This window comes from Aquarana catesbeiana, unplaced genomic scaffold, assembly GCF_042186555.1.
Source record: "Aquarana catesbeiana isolate 2022-GZ unplaced genomic scaffold, ASM4218655v1 unanchor240, whole genome shotgun sequence".
Lineage (NCBI taxonomy): Eukaryota > Metazoa > Chordata > Amphibia > Anura > Ranidae > Aquarana > Aquarana catesbeiana.
This window is the reverse complement of record NW_027362669.1, coordinates 407,124-423,714: the sequence shown is the minus strand read 5'-3', so window position 1 is coordinate 423,714 and position 16,591 is coordinate 407,124. Positions and strand designations below refer to the sequence as shown.

The window sequence follows — 16,591 nt, the reverse complement described above, 5'->3', positions numbered from 1 at the left end:
GACAGTGATGGTGAGGACAGAATGGCGGACAGTAATGTGGGGGACAGAATGGTGGAAGTGATGGTGGGGACAAAATGCCGGACAGTGATGAGGGGGACAGAATGGCGGAAGTGATGGTGGGGACAGAATGGTGGACAGTGATGAGAGGGACAGAATGGTGGACAGTAATATGGGGGACAGAATGGCAGACAGTAATGAGTGGAACAGAATGGTTGAAGTGATGGTGGGGACAGAATGGTGGACAGTGATGGTGGGGACAGAATGGTGGACAGTGATGGTGGGGACAGAATGGTGGACAGTGATGGTGGGGACAGAATGGTGGACAGTGATGGTGGGGACAGAATGGTGGACAGTGATGGTGGACAGTGATGGTGGGGACAGAATGGTGGACAGTGATGGAGGGGAATGAATGGTTGACAGTGATGAGGGGGACAGAATGGTGGACAGTGATGAGGGGGACAGAATGGTGGACAGTGATGGAGGGGAATGAATGGTTGACAGTGATGAGGGGGACAGAATGGTGGACAGTGATGGTGGGGACAGAATGGTGGACAGTGATGAGGGGGACAGAATGGTGGACAGTGATGAGGGGGACAGAATGGTGGACAGTGATGGTGGGGACAGAATGGTGGACAGTGATGAGGGGGACAGAATGGTGGACAGTGATGGAGGGGAATGAATGGTTGACAGTGATGAGGGGGACAGAATGGTGGACAGTGATGAGGGGGACAGAATGGTGGACAGTAATATGGGGGACAGAATGGCAGACAGTAATGAGTGGAACAGAATGGTTGAAGTGATGGTGGGGACAGAATGGTGGACAGTGATGGAGGGGAATGAATGGTTGACAGTGATGAGGGGGACAGAATGGTGGACAGTAATGTGGGGGACAGAATGGTGGACAGTGATGAGTGGGACAGAATGGTGGAAGTGATGGTGGGGACAGAATGGTGGACAGTGATGAGAGGGACAGAATGGTGGACAGTAATATGGGGGACAGAATGGCAGACAGTAATGAGTGGAACAGAATGGTTGAAGTGATGGTGGGGACAGAATGGTGGACAGTGATGGTGGGGACAGAATGGTGGACAGTGATGGTGGGGACAGAATGGTGGACAGTGATGGTGGGGACAGAATGGTGGACAGTGATGGTCGGGACAGAATGGTGGACAGTGATGGTGGGGACAGAATGGTGGACAGTGATGGTGGACAGTGATGGTGGGGACAGAATGGTGGACAGTGATGGAGGGGAATGAATGGTTGACAGTGATGAGGGGGACAGAATGGTGGACAGTGATGAGGGGGACAGAATGGTGGACAGTGATGGTGGGGACAGAATGGTGGACAGTGATGAGGGGGACAGAATGGTGGACAGTGATGGTGGGGACAGAATGGTGGACAGTGATGAGGGGGACAGAATGGTGGACAGTGATGGTGGGGACAGAATGGTGGACAGTGATGGTGGGGACAGAATGGTGGAAGTGATGGTGGGGACAGAATGGTGGACAGTGATGAGGGGGACAGAATGGTGGACAGTGATGGTGGGGACAGAATGGTGGACAGTGATGGTGGGGACAGAATGGTGGAAGTGATGGTGGGGACAGAATGGTGGACAGTGATGAGGGGGACAGAATGGTGGACAGTGATGGTGGGGACAGAATGGTGGACAGTAATATGGGGGACAGAATGGCAGACAGTAATGAGTGGAACAGAATGGTTGAAGTGATGGTGGGGACAGAATGGTGGACAGTGATGGTGGGGACAGAATGGTGGACAGTGATGGTGGGGACAGAATGGTGGACAGTGATGGTGGGGACAGAATGGTGGACAGTGATGGTGGACAGTGATGGTGGGGACAGAATGGTGGACAGTGATGGAGGGGAATGAATGGTTGACAGTGATGAGGGGGACAGAATGGTGGACAGTAATGTGGGGGACAGAATGGTGGACAGTGATGAGTGGGACAGAATGGTGGAAGTGATGGTGGGGACAGAATGGTGGACAGTGATGAGAGGGAAAGAATGGTGGACAGTAATGTGGGGGACAGAATGGTGGAAGTGATGGTGGGGACAGAATGGTGGAAGTGATGGTGGGGACAGAATGGTGGACAGTGATGAGAGGGACAGAATGGTGGACAGTAATATGGGGGACAGAATGGCAGACAGTAATGAGTGGAACAGAATGGTTGAAGTGATGGTGGGGACAGAATGGTGGACAGTGATGGTGGGGACAGAATGGTGGACAGTGATGGTGGGGACAGAATGGTGGACAGTGATGGTGGGGACAGAATGGTGGACAGTGATGGTGGGGATAGAATGGTGGACAGTGATGGTGGACAGTGATGGTGGGGACAGAATGGTGGACAGTGATGGAGGGGAATGAATGGTTGACAGTGATGAGGGGGACAGAATGGTGGACAGTAATGTGGGGGACAGAATGGTGGACAGTGATGAGTGGGACAGAATGGTGGAAGTGAGGGTGGGGACAGAATGGTGGACAGTAATGTGGGGACAGAATGGCAGACAGTGATGAGGGGGACAGAGTGGTGGACAGTGATGAGGGGGGACAGAATGGTGGACAGTGATGAGGGGGACAGAATGGCGGACAGTGATGGTGGGGACAGAATGGTGGACAGTGATGTGGGGAACAGAATGGTGGCCAGTGATGAGGGGGACAGAATGGCGGCCAGTGATGAGGGGGCAGAATGGCGGACAGTGATGGTGGGGACAGAATGGTGGACAGTGATGTGGGGAACAGAGTGGTGGACAGTGATGAGGGGGACAGAATGGTGGACAGTGATGGTGGGGACAGAATGGTGGACAGTGATGTGGGGGACAGAATGGCGGACAGTAATGTGGGGGACAGAATGGTGGACAGTGATGTGGGGGACAGAATGGTGGACAGTGATGAGGGGGACAGAATGGTGGACAGTGATGGTGGGGACAGAATGACGGACAGTGATGGTGGGGACAGAATGGTGGACAGTGATGTGGGGAACAGAATGGTGGCCAGTGATGAGGGGGACAGAATGGTGGACAGTGATGGTGGGGACAGAATGGTGGACAGTGATGGTGGGGACAGAATGGTGGACAGTGATGTGGGGGACAGAATGGTGGACAGTGATGGTGGGGACAGAATGGTGGACAGTGATGGTGGGGACAGAATGGTGGACAGTGATGGTGGGGACAGAATGGTGGACAGTGATGAGGGGGACAGAATGGCGGACAGTGATGGTGGGGACAGAATGGTGGACAGTGATGTGGGGAACAGAATGGTGGCCAGTGATGAGGGGGACAGAATGGTGGACAGTGATGTGGGGGACAGAATGGTGGACAGTGATGAGGGGGACAGAATGGTGGACAGTGATGGTGGGGACAGAATGACGGACAGTGATGGTGGGGACAGAATGGCGGACAGTGATGGTGGGGACAGAATGGCGGACAGTAATGTGGGGGACAGAATGGTGGACAGTGATGGTGGGGACAGAATGGTGGACAGTGATGAGGGGGACAGAATGGTGGACAGTGATGGTGGGGACAGAATGGCGGAAGTGATGGTGGGGACAGAATGGTGGACAGTGATGAGAGGGACAGAATGGTGGACAGTAATATGGGGGACAGAATGGCAGACAGTAATGAGTGGAACAGAATGGTTGAAGTGATGGTGGGGACAGAATGGTGGAAGTGATGGTGGGGACAGAATGGTGGACAGTGATGGTGGGGACAGAATGGTGGACAGTGATGGTGGGGACAGAATGGTGGACAGTGATGGTGGGGACAGAATGGTGGACAGTGATGGTGGGGACAGAATGGTGGACAGTGATGGTGGACAGTGATGGTGGGGACAGAATGGTGGACAGTGATGGAGGGGAATGAATGGTTGACAGTGATGAGGGGGACAGAATGGTGGACAGTAATGTGGGGGACAGAATGGTGGACAGTGATGAGTGGGACAGAATGGTGGAAGTGATGGTGGGGACAGAATGGTGGACAGTGATGAGAGGGACAGGATGGTGGACAGTAATATGGGGGACAGAATGGCAGACAGTAATGAGTGGAACAGAATGGTTGAAGTGATGGTGGGGACAGAATGGTGGACAGTGATGGTGGGGACAGAATGGTGGACAGTGATGGTGGGGACAGAATGGTGGACAGTGATGGTGGGGACAGAATGGTGGACAGTGATGGTGGGGACAGAATGGTGGACAGTGATGGTGGACAGTGATGGTGGGGACAGAATGGTGGACAGTGATGGAGGGGAATGAATGGTTGACAGTGATGAGGGGGACAGAATGGTGGACAGTAATGTGGGGGACAGAATGGTGGACAGTGATGAGTGGGACAGAATGGTGGAAGTGAGGGTGGGGACAGAATGGTGGACAGTAATGTGGGGACAGAATGGCAGACAGTGATGAGGGGGACAGAATGGTGGACAGTGATGAGGGGGACAGAATGGTGGACAGTGATGAGGGGGACAGAATGGTGGACAGTGATGAGGGGGACAGAATGGCGGACAGTGATGGTGAGGACAGAATGGCGGACAGTAATGTGGGGGACAGAATGGTGGAAGTGATGGTGGGGACAAAATGCCGGACAGTGATGAGGGGGACAGAATGGCGGAAGTGATGGTGGGGACAGAATGGTGGACAGTGATGAGAGGGACAGAATGGTGGACAGTAATATGGGGGACAGAATGGCAGACAGTAATGAGTGGAACAGAATGGTTGAAGTGATGGTGGGGACAGAATGGTGGACAGTGATGGTGGGGACAGAATGGTGGACAGTGATGGTGGGGACAGAATGGTGGACAGTGATGGTGGGGACAGAATGGTGGACAGTGATGGTGGGGACAGAATGGTGGACAGTGATGGTGGACAGTGATGGTGGGGACAGAATGGTGGACAGTGATGGAGGGGAATGAATGGTTGACAGTGATGAGGGGGACAGAATGGTGGACAGTGATGAGGGGGACAGAATGGTGGACAGTGATGGAGGGGAATGAATGGTTGACAGTGATGAGGGGGACAGAATGGTGGACAGTGATGAGGGGGACAGAATGGTGGACAGTAATATGGGGGACAGAATGGCAGACAGTAATGAGTGGAACAGAATGGTTGAAGTGATGGTGGGGACAGAATGGTGGACAGTGATGGTGGGGACAGAATGGTGGACAGTGATGAGAGGGACAGAATGGTGGACAGTAATATGGGGGACAGAATGGCAGACAGTAATGAGTGGAACAGAATGGTTGAAGTGATGGTGGGGACAGAATGGTGGACAGTGATGGTGGGGACAGAATGGTGGACAGTGATGAGAGGGACAGAATGGTGGACAGTAATATGGGGGACAGAATGGCAGACAGTAATGAGTGGAACAGAATGGTTGAAGTGATGGTGGGGACAGAATGGTGGACAGTGATGGTGGGGACAGAATGGCGGAAGTGATGGTGGGGACAGAATGGTGGACAGTAATGAGTGGAACAGAATGGTTGAAGTGATGGTGGGGACAGAATGGTGGACAGTGATGGTGGGGACAGAATGGTGGACAGTGATGGTGGGGACAGAATGGTGGACAGTGATGGTGGGGACAGAATGGTGGACAGTGATGGTGGACAGTGATGGTGGGGACAGAATGGTGGAAGTGATGGTGGGGACAGAATGGTGGACAGTGATGAGAGGGAAAGAATGGTGGACAGTAATGTGGGGGACAGAATGGTGGAAGTGATGGTGGGGACAGAATGGTGGAAGTGATGGTGGAGACAGAATGGTGGACAGTGATGAGAGGGACAGAATGGTGGACAGTAATATGGGGGACAGAATGGCAGACAGTAATGAGTGGAACAGAATGGTTGAAGTGATGGTGGGGACAGAATGGTGGACAGTGATGGTGGGGACAGAATGGTGGACAGTGATGGTGGGGACAGAATGGTGGACAGTGATGGTGGGGACAGAATGGTGGACAGTGATGGTGGGGACAGAATGGTGGACAGTGATGGTGGACAGTGATGGTGGGGACAGAATGGTGGACAGTGATGGAGGGGAATGAATGGTTGACAGTGATGAGGGGGACAGAATGGTGGACAGTAATGTGGGGGACAGAATGGTGGACAGTGATGAGTGGGACAGAATGGTGGAAGTGAGGGTGGGGACAGAATGGTGGACAGTAATGTGGGGACAGAATGGCAGACAGTGATGAGGGGGACAGAGTGGTGGACAGTGATGAGGGGGGACAGAATGGTGGACAGTGATGAGGGGGACAGAATGGCGGACAGTGATGGTGGGGACAGAATGGTGGACAGTGATGTGGGGAACAGAATGGTGGCCAGTGATGAGGGGGACAGAATGGCGGCCAGTGATGAGGGGGCAGAATGGCGGACAGTGATGGTGGGGACAGAATGGTGGACAGTGATGTGGGGAACAGAATGGTGGCCAGTGATGAGGGGGACAGAATGGTGGACAGTGATGTGGGGGACAGAATGGTGGACAGTGATGAGGGGGACAGAATGGTGGACAGTGATGGTGGGGACAGAATGACGGACAGTGATGGTGGGGACAGAATGGCGGACAGTGATGGTGGGGACAGAATGGCGGACAGTAATGTGGGGGACAGAATGGTGGACAGTGATGGTGGGGACAGAATGGTGGACAGTGATGAGGGGGACAGAATGGTGGACAGTGATGAGGGGGACAGAATGGCGGACAGTGATGGTGGGGACAGAATGGTGGACAGTGATGTGGGGGACAGAATGGTGGACAGTGATGGTGGGGACAGAATGGTGGACAGTGATGGTGGGGACAGAATGGTGGACAGTGATGGTGGGGACAGAATGGTGGACAGTGATGAGGGGGACAGAATGGCGGACAGTGATGGTGGGGACAGAATGGTGGACAGTTATGAGGGGGACAGAATGGTGGACAGTGATGTGGGGAACAGAATGGTGGCCAGTGATGAGGGGGACAGAATGGTGGACAGTGATGTGGGGGACAGAATGGTGGACAGTGATGAGGGGGACAGAATGGTGGACAGTGATGAGGGGGACAGAATGGTGGACAGTGATGTGGGGAACAGAATGGTGGCCAGTGATGAGGGGGACAGAATGGTGGACAGTGATGTGGGGGACAGAATGGTGGACAGTGATGGTGGGGACAGAATGGTGGACAGTGATGGTGGACAGTGATGGTGGGGACAGAATGGTGGACAGTGATGGAGGGGAATGAATGGTGGACAGTAATGTGGGGGACAGAATGGTGGACAGTGATGAGGGGGACAGAATGGTGGACAGTGATGGTGGGGACAGAATGGCGGAAGTGATGGTGGGGACAGAATGGTGGACAGTGATGAGAGGGACAGAATGGTGGACAGTAATATGGGGGACAGAATGGCAGACAGTAATGAGTGGAACAGAATGGTTGAAGTGATGGTGGGGACAGAATGGTGGACAGTGATGGTGGGGACAGAATGGTGGACAGTGATGGTGGGGACAGAATGGTGGACAGTGATGGTGGGGACAGAATGGTGGACAGTGATGGTGGGGACAGAATGGTGGACAGTGATGGTGGACAGTGATGGTGGGGACAGAATGGTGGACAGTGATGGAGGGGAATGAATGGTGGACAGTGATGAGGGGGACAGAATGGTGGACAGTGATGAGGGGGACAGAATGGTGGACAGTAATATGGGGGACAGAATGGCAGACAGTAATGAGTGGAACAGAATGGTTGAAGTGATGGTGGGGACAGAATGGTGGACAGTGATGGTGGGGACAGAATGGTGGACAGTGATGAGAGGGACAGAATGGTGGACAGTAATATGGGGGACAGAATGGCAGACAGTAATGAGTGGAACAGAATGGTTGAAGTGATGGTGGGGACAGAATGGTGGACAGTGATGGTGGGGACAGAATGGTGGACAGTGATGAGAGGGACAGAATGGTGGACAGTAATATGGGGGACAGAATGGCAGACAGTAATGAGTGGAACAGAATGGTTGAAGTGATGGTGGGGACAGAATGGTGGACAGTGATGGTGGGGACAGAATGGTGGACAGTGATGGTGGGGACAGAATGGTGGACAGTGATGGTGGACAGTGATGGTGGGGACAGAATGGTGGACAGTGATGGAGGGGAATGAATGGTTGACAGTGATGAGGGGGACAGAATGGTGGACAGTAATGTGGGGGACAGAATGGTGGACAATGATGAGTGGGACAGAATGGTGGAAGTGATGGTGGGGACAGAATGGTGGACAGTGATGAGAGGGAAAGAATGGTGGACAGTAATGTGGGGGACAGAATGGTGGAAGTGATGGTGGGGACAGAATGGTGGAAGTGATGGTGGAGACAGAATGGTGGACAGTGATGAGAGGGACAGAATGGTGGACAGTAATATGGGGGACAGAATGGCAGACAGTAATGAGTGGAACAGAATGGTTGAAGTGATGGTGGGGACAGAATGGTGGACAGTGATGGTGGGGACAGAATGGTGGACAGTGATGGTGGGGACAGAATGGTGGACAGTGATGGTGGGGACAGAATGGTGGACAGTGATGGTGGGGACAGAATGGTGGACAGTGATGGTGGACAGTGATGGTGGGGACAGAATGGTGGACAGTGATGGAGGGGAATGAATGGTTGACAGTGATGAGGGGGACAGAATGGTGGACAGTAATGTGGGGGACAGAATGGTGGACAGTGATGAGTGGGACAGAATGGTGGAAGTGAGGGTGGGGACAGAATGGTGGACAGTAATGTGGGGACAGAATGGCAGACAGTGATGAGGGGGACAGAGTGGTGGACAGTGATGAGGGGGGACAGAATGGTGGACAGTGATGAAGGGGACAGAATGGCGGACAGTGATGGTGGGGACAGAATGGTGGACAGTGATGTGGGGAACAGAATGGTGGCCAGTGATGAGGGGGACAGAATGGCGGCCAGTGATGAGGGGGCAGAATGGCGGACAGTGATGGTGGGGACAGAATGGTGGACAGTGATGTGGGGAACAGAATGGTGGCCAGTGATGAGGGGGACAGAATGGTGGACAGTGATGTGGGGGACAGAATGGTGGACAGTGATGAGGGGGACAGAATGGTGGACAGTGATGGTGGGGACAGAATGACGGACAGTGATGGTGGGGACAGAATGGCGGACAGTGATGGTGGGGACAGAATGGCGGACAGTAATGTGGGGGACAGAATGGTGGACAGTGATGGTGGGGACAGAATGGTGGACAGTGATGAGGGGGACAGAATGGTGGACAGTGATGAGGGGGACAGAATGGCGGACAGTGATGGTGGGGACAGAATGGTGGACAGTGATGTGGGGGACAGAATGGTGGACAGTGATGGTGGGGACAGAATGGTGGACAGTGATGGTGGGGACAGAATGGTGGACAGTGATGGTGGGGACAGAATGGTGGACAGTGATGAGGGGGACAGAATGGCGGACAGTGATGGTGGGGACAGAATGGTGGACAGTTATGAGGGGGACAGAATGGTGGACAGTGATGTGGGGAACAGAATGGTGGCCAGTGATGAGGGGGACAGAATGGTGGACAGTGATGTGGGGGACAGAATGGTGGACAGTGATGAGGGGGACAGAATGGTGGACAGTGATGAGGGGGACAGAATGGTGGACAGTGATGTGGGGAACAGAATGGTGGCCAGTGATGAGGGGGACAGAATGGTGGACAGTGATGTGGGGGACAGAATGGTGGACAGTGATGAGGGGGACAGAATGGTGGACAGTTATGGTGGGGACAGAATGACGGACAGTGATGGTGGGGACAGAATGGCGGACAGTGATGGTGGGGACAGAATGGCGGACAGTAATGTGGGGGACAGAATGGTGGACAGTGATGAGGGGGACAGATTGGTGGACAGTGATGGTGGGGACAGAATGGCGGAAGTGATGGTGGGGACAGAATGGTGGACAGTGATGAGAGGGACAGAATGGTGGACAGTAATATGGGGGACAGAATGGCAGACAGTAATGAGTGGAACAGAATGGTTGAAGTGATGGTGGGGACAGAATGGTGGACAGTGATGGTGGGGACAGAATGGTGGACAGTGATGGTGGGGACAGAATGGTGGACAGTGATGGTGGGGACAGAATGGTGGACAGTGATGGTGGGGACAGAATGGTGGACAGTGATGGTGGACAGTGATGGTGGGGACAGAATGGTGGACAGTAATGTGGGGGACAGAATGGTGGACAGTGATGAGTGGGACAGAATGGTGGAAGTGAGGGTGGGGACAGAATGGTGGACAGTAATGTGGGGACAGAATGGCAGACAGTGATGAGGGGGACAGCATGGTGGACAGTGATGAGGGGGACAGAATGGTGGACAGTGATGAGGGGGACAGAATGGCGGACAGTGATGGTGAGGACAGAATGGCGGACAGTAATGTGGGGGACAGAATGGCAGACAGTGATGAGGGGGACAGAATGGTGGAAGTGATGGTGGGGACAGAATGGTGGACAGTGATGAGAGGGACAGAATGGTGGACAGTAATATGGGGGACAGAATGGCAGACAGTAATGAGTGGAACAGAATGGTTGAAGTGATGGTGGGGACAGAATGGTGGACAGTGATGGTGGGGACAGAATGGTGGACAGTGATGGTGGGGACAGAATGGTGGACAGTGATGGTGGGGACAGAATGGTGGACAGTGATGGTGGGGACAGAATGGTGGACAGTGATGGTGGGGACAGAATGGTGGACAGTGATGGTGGGGACAGAATGGTGGAAGTGATGGTGGGGACAAAATTCCGGACAGTGATGAGGGGGACAGAATGGCGGAAGTGATGGTGGGGACAGAATGGTGGACAGTGATGAGAGGGACAGAATGGTGGACAGTAATATGGGGGACAGAATGGCAGACAGTAATGAGTGGAACAGAATGGTTGAAGTGATGGTGGGGACAGAATGGTGGACAGTGATGGTGGGGACAGAATGGTGGACAGTGATGGTGGGGACAGAATGGTGGACAGTGATGGTGGACAGTGATGGTGGGGACAGAATGGTGGACAGTGATGGAGGGGAATGAATGGTTGACAGTGATGAGGGGGACAGAATGGTGGACAGTGATGAGGGGGACAGAATGGTGGACGGTAATATGGGGGACAGAATGGCAGACAGTAATGAGTGGAACAGAATGGTTGAAGTGATGGTGGGGACAGAATGGTGGACAGTGATGGTGGGGACAGAATGGTGGACAGTGATGGTGGGACAGAATGGTGGACAGTGATGGTGGGGACAGAATGGTGGACAGTGATGGTGGACAGTGATGGTGGGGACAGAATGGTGGACAGTGATGGAGGGGAATGAATGGTTGACAGTGATGAGGGGGACAGAATGGTGGACAGTAATGTGGGGGACAGAATGGTGGACAGTGATGAGTGGGACAGAATGGTGGAAGTGATGGTGGGGACAGAATGGTGGACAGTGATGAGAGGGACAGAATGGTGGACAGTAATATGGGGGACAGAATGGCAGACAGTAATGAGGGGGACAGAATGGTTGAAGTGATGGTGGGGACAGAATGGTGGATAGTGATGGTGGGGACAGAATGGTGGACAGTGATGGTGGGGACAGAATGGTGGACAGTGATGGTGGGGACAGAATGGTGGACAGTGATGGTCGGGACAGAATGGTGGACAGTGATGGTGGGGACAGAATGGTGGACAGTGATGGTGGACAGTGATGGTGGGGACAGAATGGTGGACAGTGATGGAGGGGAATGAATGGTTGACAGTGATGAGGGGGACAGAATGGTGGACAGTGATGAGGGGGACAGAATGGTGGACAGTAATATGGGGGACAGAATGGCAGACAGTAATGAGTGGAACAGAATGGTTGAAGTGATGGTGGGGACAGAATGGTGGACAGTGATGGTGGGGACAGAATGGTGGACAGTGATGGTGGGGACAGAATGGTGGACAGTGATGGTGGGGACAGAATGGTGGACAGTGATGGTGGACAGTGATGGTGGGGACAGAATGGTGGACAGTGATGGAGGGGAATGAATGGTTGACAGTGATGAGGGGGACAGAATGGTGGACAGTAATGTGGGGGACAGAATGGTGGACAGTGATGAGTGGGACAGAATGGTGGAAGTGATGGTGGGGACAGAATGGTGGACAGTGATGAGAGGGAAAGAATGGTGGACAGTAATGTGGGGGACAGAGTGGTGGAAGTGATGGTGGGGACAGAATGGTGGAAGTGATGGTGGGGACAGAATGGTGGACAGTGATGAGAGGGACAGAATGGTGGACAGTAATATGGGGGACAGAATGGTGGACAGTGATGAGTGGGACAGAATGGTGGAAGTGAGGGTGGGGACAGAATGGTGGACAGTAATGTGGGGACAGAATGGCAGACAGTGATGAGGGGGACAGAGTGGTGGACAGTGATGAGGGGGGACAGAATGGTGGACAGTGATGAGGGGGACAGAATGGCGGACAGTGATGGTGGGGACAGAATGGTGGACAGTGATGTGGGGAACAGAATGGTGGCCAGTGATGAGGGGGACAGAATGGCGGCCAGTGATGAGGGGGCAGAATGGCGGACAGTGATGGTGGGGACAGAATGGTGGACAGTGATGTGGGGAACAGAATGGTGGCCAGTGATGAGGGGGACAGAATGGTGGACAGTGATGAGGGGGACAGAATGGTGGACAGTGATGAGGGGGACAGAATGGTGGACAGTGATGAGGGGGACAGAATGGTGGACAGTGATGGTGGGGACAGAATGACGGACAGTGATGGTGGGGACAGAATGACGGACAGTGATGAGGGGGACAGAATGGCGGACAGTGATGAGGGGGACAGAATGACGGACAGTGATGGTGGGGACAGAATGGTGGACAGTGATGAGGGGGACAGAATGGTGGACAGTGATGTGGGGGACAGAATGGTGGACAGTGATGAGGGGGACAGAATGGTGGACAGTGATGGTGGGGACAGAATGACGGACAGTGATGGTGGGGACAGAATGGCGGACAGTGATGGTGGGGACAGAATGGCGGACAGTAATGTGGGGGACAGAATGGTGGACAGTGATGGTGGGGACAGAATGGTGGACAGTGATGAGGGGGACAGAATGGTGGAAGTGATGGTGGGGACAGAATGGCGGACAGTGATGTGGGGACAGAATGGTGGAAGTGATGGTGGGGACAGAATGGTGGACAGTGATGTGGGGACAGAATGGTGGAAGTGATGGTGGGGACAGAATGGTGGACAGTGATGAGGGGGAGAGAATGGTGGACAGTGATGAGGGGGACAGAATGGCGGACAGTGATGGTGGGGACAGAATGGTGGACAGTGATGTGGGGGACAGAATGGTGGACAGTGATGGTGGGGACAGAATGGTGGACAGTGATGGTGGGGACAGAATGGTGGACAGTGATGGTGGGGACAGAATGGTGGACAGTGATGACGGGGACAGAATGGCGGACAGTGATGGTGGGGACAGAATGGTGGACAGTGATGTGGGGAACAGAATGGTGGCCAGTGATGAGGGGGACAGAATGGTGGACAGTGATGTGGGGGACAGAATGGTGGACAGTGATGAGGGGGACAGAATGGTGGACAGTGATGGTGGGGACAGAATGACGGACAGTGATGGTGGGGACAGAATGGCGGACAGTGATGGTGGGGACAGAATGGCGGACAGTAATGTGGGGGACAGAATGGTGGACAGTGATGGTGGGGACAGAATGGTGGACAGTGATGAGGGGGACAGAATGGTGGACAGTGATGGTGGGGACAGAATGGCGGAAGTGATGGTGGGGACAGAATGGTGGACAGTGATGAGAGGGACAGAATGGTGGACAGTAATATGGGGGACAGAATGGCAGACAGTAATGAGTGGAACAGAATGGTTGAAGTGATGGTGGGGACAGAATGGTGGACAGTGATGGTGGGGACAGAATGGTGGACAGTGATGGTGGGGACAGAATGGTGGACAGTGATGGTGGGGACAGAATGGTGGACAGTGATGGTGGACAGTGATGGTGGGGACAGAATGGTGGACAGTGATGGTGGGGACAGAATGGTGGACAGTGATGGTGGACAGTGATGGTGGGGACAGAATGGTGGACAGTGATGGAGGGGAATGAATGGTTGACAGTGATGAGGGGGACAGAATGGTGGACAGTAATGTGGGGGACAGAATGGTGGACAGTGATGAGTGGGACAGAATGGTGGAAGTGATGGTGGGGACAGAATGGTGGACAGTGATGAGAGGGACAGAATGGTGGACAGTAATATGGGGGACAGAATGGCAGACAGTAATGAGTGGAACAGAATGGTTGAAGTGATGGTGGGGACAGAATGGTGGACAGTGATGGTGGGGACAGAATGGTGGACAGTGATGGTGGGGACAGAATGGTGGACAGTGATGGTGGGGACAGAATGGTGGACAGTGATGGTGGGGACAGAATGGTGGACAGTGATGGTGGACAGTGATGGTGGGGACAGAATGGTGGACAGTGATGGAGGGGAATGAATGGTTGACAGTGATGAGGGGGACAGAATGGTGGACAGTAATGTGGGGGACAGAATGGTGGACAGTGATGAGTGGGGACAGAATGGTGGACAGTGATGAGGGGGACAGAATGGTGGAAGTGAGGGTGGGGACAGAATGGTGGACAGTAATGTGGGGACAGAATGGCAGACAGTGATGAGGGGGACAGAATGGTGGACAGTGATGAGGGGGACAGAATGGTGGACAGTGATGAGGGGGACAGAATGGCGGACAGTAATGTGGGGGACAGAATGGCAGACAGTGATGAGGGGGACAGAATGGTGGAAGTGATGGTGGGGACAGAATGGCAGACAGTGATGAGGGGGACAGAATGGTGGACAGTGATGTGGGGGACAAAATGCCGGACAGTGATGAGGGGGACAGATTGGCGGAAGTGATGGTGGGGACAGAATGGTGGACAGTGATGAGAGGGACAGAATGGTGGACAGTAATATGGGGGACAGAATGGCAGACAGTAATGAGTGGAACAGAATGGTTGAAGTGATGGTGGGGACAGAATGGTGGACAGTGATGGTGGGGACAGAATGGTGGACAGTGATGGTGGGGACAGAATGGTGGACAGTGATGGTGGGGACAGAATGGTGGACAGTGATGGTGGACAGTGATGGTGGGGACAGAATGGTGGACAGTGATGGAGGGGAATGAATGGTTGACAGTGATGAGGGGGACAGAATGGTGGAAGTGATGGTGGGGACAGAATGGCGGACAGTGATGAGGGGGACAGAATGGCGGACAGTGATGGTGGGGACAGAATGGCGGCCAGTGATGAGGGGGACAGAATGGCGGACAGTGATGGTGGGGACAGAATGGCGGACAGTGATGGTGGGGACAGAATGGCGGACACTGATGGTGGGGACAGAATGGCGGACAGTGATGGTGGGGACAGAATGGCGGACAGTGATGGTGGGGACAGAATGGTGGACAGTGATGAGGGGGACAGAATGGCGGACAGTGATGAGGGGGACAGAATGGTGGAAGTGATGGTGGGGACAGAATGGTGGACAGTGATGAGGGGGACAGAATGGTGGACAGTGATGGTGGGGACAGAATGGCGGACAGCGATGAGGGGGACAGAATGGCGGAAGTGATGTGGGGGACAGAATGACGGACAGTGATGGTGGGGACAGAATGGCGGCCAGTGATGAGGGGGACAGAATGGTGGAAGTGATGGTGGGGACAGAATGGCGGCCAGTGATGAGGGGGACAGAATGGTGGAAGTGATGGTGGGGACAGAATGGCGGACAGTGATGAGGGGGACAGAATGGTGGACAGTGATGGTGGGGACAGAATGGCGGCCAGTGATGAGGGGGACAGAATGGTGGAAGTGATGGTGGGGACAGAATGGCGGACAGTGATGATGGGGACAGAATGGTGGACAGTGATGAGGGGGACAGAATGGTGGACAGTGATGAGGGGGACAGAATGGTGGACAGTGATGAGGGGGACAGAATGGCGGACAGTGATGGTGGGGACAGAATGGCGGACAGTGATGGTGGGGACAGAATGGCGGCCAGTGATGAGGGGGACAGAATGGTGGAAGTGATGGTGGGGACAGAATGGCGGACAGTGATGGTGGGGACAGAATGGCGGACAGTGATGAGGGGGACAGAATGGTGGACAGTGATGGTGGGGACAGAATGGTGGACAGTGATGGTGGGGACAGAATGGTGGACAGTGATGAGGGGGACAGAATGGCGGACAGTGATGAGGGGGACAGAACGGTCTACAGTGATGGTGGGGACAGAATGGCGGACAGTGATGGTGGGGACAGAATGGTCTACAATGATGAGGGGGACAGAATGGTGGACAGTGATGAGGGGGACAGAATGGTGGTCAGTGATGAGGGGGACGGAATGGTGGACAGTGATGGTGGGGACAGAATGGTGGACAGTGATGGTGGGGACAGAATGGTGGACAGTGATGGTGGGGACAGAATGGTGGAAGTGATGGTGGGGACAGAATGGTGGACAGTGATGAGGGGGACAGAATGGTGGACAGTGATGAGGGGGACAGAATGGTGGACAGTGATGAGGGGGACAGAATGGCGGAC

The 16,591-nt window shown here is 54.1% G+C and overlaps 2 protein-coding genes across 3 annotated transcripts in view; both read right to left on the bottom strand.

Annotated features, from left to right (window-relative positions):
* Positions 1-16,591, bottom strand: part of LOC141122091 (uncharacterized) — a 531,020-nt gene that overhangs the window by 201,188 nt on the left and 313,241 nt on the right. The gene's annotated exons all lie outside the window — the stretch shown is intronic.
* Positions 1-16,591, bottom strand: part of LOC141122098 (uncharacterized) — a 172,641-nt gene that overhangs the window by 106,006 nt on the left and 50,044 nt on the right. The gene's annotated exons all lie outside the window — the stretch shown is intronic.